The sequence below is a fragment of the Oryzias melastigma genome, linkage group LG17, assembly GCF_002922805.2.
Source record: "Oryzias melastigma strain HK-1 linkage group LG17, ASM292280v2, whole genome shotgun sequence".
NCBI classification, from domain to species: Eukaryota; Metazoa; Chordata; class Actinopteri; order Beloniformes; family Adrianichthyidae; genus Oryzias; species Oryzias melastigma.
In genome coordinates this window covers 30,559,988-30,564,482 of record NC_050528.1, presented here as the reverse complement: position 1 = coordinate 30,564,482, position 4,495 = coordinate 30,559,988, and the positions used below count along the sequence as shown (strand labels likewise).

Below are 4,495 nucleotides of genomic sequence, written 5' to 3'. Positions count from 1 at the left end.
GAAGTTCTCACAGGCAGTTCACGAGTGCTTTTTACTTAGTATGGGAGTAGGAGGACCATTGGATGGAGGGCTAGGTTGTTGGTGGCAAAGAAAATGTCATATCTCAACCATTTGTACAATGTTTAGATACAAGGGGGAAATACACAATTAAAAAAACATAGAAGAAAATACATGCACATTTACAGAGAACATCATGTTGTTTTGGTTCCTTACAGTTCTTTGCTTTTCCTAAAACACACTTTCATGTTTATCTTCTTCCATCAGGATTTTCTCCTCAGTGATTTGATTGTGAGGATGGGACACACTCTGGTCTTTAAACTGGAGTTCATCTGTGAGTTTGTCAGAAGAACTTTGGCTGTTTTTATCAAATTAATCAGAAAATATGTATACAAAAAAGAAACATTTTTTATTACTAAATTGTTAGAATTTTTGTTTATTTTTTGGCTACCTTTTTTGATTTTAATAATATAACTGCAGTTGTTTTCTTGCCTGAATTCTATCAGGGATCATAATGAAGATTTTTCTATATAAATTACTACATTTTCTTTGTTATTTTTCAAAAAAATATTGCCTTATTGGCTTAATCTAATATTTATTGACAGTTTTATCTGCAATATTTTATATTTGTATCAGTTTCTGAATCTGTGATATTTTCATCTTACAGTGCTGTATTCACTCCTCCACAACGGACACAGTCAAGGTAACACTTTTTGACTTTTTTATGTTGTTTCTTTTTGCTGTTTTAATATTGTGGCTTATACTACCACAGTACTTAATTTAGCTTAACTGGAGCTCCTAAGGTGCATTTACACAATTCGCACAAAAGCTGAGTTCCTGATTGGCAGACGCGACACATCAACCTGCCAAACTTCAGATGTTTACATCTTGGCCGCTCAACCTAATTCCCACCGTGCCACTCAAATTGCGAGGCAGGATTTCAGATCACCTCAATTCTCTTTTGTATCATTGAAAATGTCTGCCTGCGCCGTGTGAATCGTGTTCTGGGTGAATGCACCTTTATACTATGCGTGTAAAAGGTTTGCTCAACTATTACCTCAATCTTTAAGAGTTTAATCACAGTTTGTTGAAACATTTTCAGACTAAATACTTCAAATAAAAGTTTTAACTTTTTATTGTGTTTTTGATTAGTACCCCCCCCCCCCAATAAATAATATGTTTGTGCTTGTTCGAGAGGCTGTAAAGACTGTTAAACCCATATGTTCAACTTTTTTTTTTTTACTCGAGAAACTTTAACCTTCAGATCTGACATTAAGAAAGGAATAACTGGGAATACACTTTAAAAAACTGGGCAGATATTTTAAGATGACGACATAAACCCAGTCTTAAAATGAAATCCCCTGAATAAATATCGGAACTGCAGCAACAGTATCACTATACATGTATCAGGTAACTTGTAATCTGTGTTTTTGGCATGACTCATTTTTCTATGACCGTTCATATTTAAGAATTGATACAGTTTGAACAAGCTATAAGCCTTTTCAGTGTTTTTATACTATCATATCAAGATGTATAAATTACACATATAATATTATTAATACTATTTATTAGTGAGATAAATTTGTATCTAACTGAAATGTTTTATTAAACATCAGCAGACAAACCTGAAGCTAAACTGACAGCAGGAACAACAACTGTGTCAGTAGGAGACAGAGTGACACTGATCTGCTCTGTGGAGAAATCTGCTGGTTGGAAATATGAGTGGTTCAGAAGAACCTCACAGACCATTAAATATAGAATAAATGATGGAGAAAATGGAGAAATCAGAGTCTCACAAGGAGGAATCTACAGATGCAGAGGATTTAGAGGAGAACCAGCCGTCTACTCTGATAGAAGTGATGAAGTCAACATTCAGATAACATGTGAGTGATTCAAACTTTATTTTAACTTTTTTTGGGTCAGGTGTTAAATTGTCATAATTTATTTCATATTCATGTCATTTGGAAACAGTTTCCAACAAAGTCATTGTGACACAGAAACCCAGCTGGTCTCAGATGTTCAGAGGAGAGACGATCACTCTGACATGTGAGGTTCAGGGAGGAGAAGGAGTTCAGTGGGAGTATCAATGGAGAACTCAGTCACAGACATTCAAGACAAAAAATAAAGACTGGACTATCACAGCTTCCATCAATGGAGAATACAGCTGTAAGAGTAGATCCACATATGATTCATATTCTTCAACAAACTGGAGTGAAGCTCTAAGATTATCTGTTTCAGGTGTGCAGATTTTTTATTTTGGTTTACTCTTTTATGAATATGTTAATGTATGTTTTATTTCATCTTCTCCTATACATTTTGGTAGGTGTTCAGACAGATATGTTGTGTTATCTCCACAGCTCACAAACCAAAGTCTGAACTAAACATGACAAAGTCTCCAGTAGAGGACAGAGTGATCCTCAGTTGTTCAGTGAAGTCTTCATCATCTGGTTGGATATTTTTCTGGTTCAGAGGAGAGAAATCCTCCAAACTGCTGACCAAACAAGATGCTGATTTCCTTTCAAATGAACAAATCAGTGTCTCACAGGAAGGAGTTTACAGATGCAGAGGAGGAAGAGGAGAACCAGTTTATCACTCAGAGTTCAGTGATCCAATCACTGTTGTTGGTGAGTTTAACCATTTTGAAAAGATCATTATAAATGCTTTTATTGAGAATATTCACTTGTATTTTATTAAAACATATTTTTGCAGCAACATCCAGACCCGTCAGCTCCTCATTTCCTGTGCTGGTTTTTGTTCTAACGTCTGTAATTTTGGTAATTCTCATATTCATGCTTTGGTTTTTCTGCAAAAGATCAAGAGGTGAGAATTTTTTTTTTATTTCAATTAAATATTATTCATGATCATCTCAAATGAATTCAAGATAAATAACTTTAAACTATTTTTTCATTTCCAAACTCAGACAAAATCAGGTTTGTATTTTTTACTTTTAGTAATAGTATAACAGTTGATTTTCTTGGAGTTCATATTTTCAATAATGATAATCATTGTATTTACATGTATTTTAGTAGATCTCAGCACAACAACCAGATCACTACTGCAGACCACAATGAAGGTCAGCACAGAAATGACGACGTTCTTCTTCATGGTTCGTCTAAACTTTGACTGATCTCAATTTATTCCTTAACTTTGACCTGAGAAAAAATAAACTAAACATGACAGTTCTATTACTTAATGTCTAATCTAAAAGCATATTGAAAACATTTTGTTCCCATTGGATTATATTTGTCAAATTCATTTTGAAGGTTTTTCTTCTCTGTTTAAATCCCACAAAGGTCCTGAAGAAATTCAGAATGATCCAGAAGATGAAAACACAGGTAAAATGAAAGAATCATTCAAGATTTTTAACATTTACATCAAAATTGCTGATCTGTTCTAACAAAATGACTGATTTTCTATCAGATATGTATAAACAAGGAATTAAATCCTAATTAAATTATAAACTTTTAGATGAGATCAGAAGAAATTACAAAATAAAAGATAAATGTAAATGTTGTTTCAGGTGAATCCAGGATGGTTACATATTCTTCAATCAAGCTTAAAACCTTCACTAAGAAAAGTGAGAAAATAATAGTAACGTTTATGCAATACATGCTTTATGATAGACTTATTGAACAGTTGAATCACATCAAATATTTCCTGATCCTTCCGACAGAAAAGAGACAGAAACCAGCAGAGAACTCAGTTTACTCTGATGTGAAGACAGGAGCGTCTGCAGGTAAGATCTGTCTCTATGGAAACATGATCTCCATCCATGCAGCTGTGACTCTAAAAATGACAGACTGCCAGATAGATAGATAGATAGATAGAGTACTTTATTAATCCCGAAGGAACTTACAAAAATTCATCCATTGCTCCAAACACACACACAAGCAGGTTCAAAGTAAATAAAGCTAGAAACAGCTATAAAACAGGTTAGATTAAAAGCATTAAAATTATGGAGCTGTTAAAAGCAATTAAAAGTGTTAAAATTACTGTATGAATAAATAAAAATAGTTAGTCGTTCAGACGCCCCCTCTTGCCCCCCCCAGCTACATTGAAAAGTCTTATTGCGCTCGGTGCGAAGGACTTCCTGAGCCTTTCAGTGGAGCATGGTAGAGAGCGCAGGCGGTTGCTGAAGACGCTCCTTTGGGCGGCGAACAGTCCATGTAGAGGGTGACCAGTGTTTGTCATTATGCTCTCCAGCTTGGTCAGCATCCTCCGCTTAGCCACCACCTCTGCCGTCTCCATGTTTCGGCCCACCACACAGCCCGCCCTCTTGATCAGGCGATTTAGTTTTTTTAAGTCCTTTTTGTTTGCACCGCCCCTCCAACACACCACTGCATAAAACAAAGCACTGAAAACAACGGACTGACAGAACATAAAAAGGAGTTCCGAGCAGATGTTAAAAGAGTCGAGTCTTTTTAAAAAGTATAGCCTGCTCTGCCCCTTCCTGTAGATGCAGTCCATGTTTGCTGACCAGTTCAGGCTCTTGTCCAGC

General features: G+C 35.5%; 1 long non-coding RNA gene across 1 annotated transcript; it reads left to right on the top strand.

Annotated features, from left to right (window-relative positions):
- Positions 1-3,027: 3,027 nt before the first annotated feature.
- LOC112141295 lies at positions 3,028-4,484 on the top strand. Its single transcript, XR_002918350.2, has 4 exons — positions 3,028-3,103; positions 3,291-3,332; positions 3,518-3,574; positions 3,671-4,484. It is a non-coding gene; the product is annotated as an uncharacterized LOC112141295 (long non-coding RNA).
- The last annotated feature ends 11 nt before the right edge of the window (positions 4,485-4,495 follow it).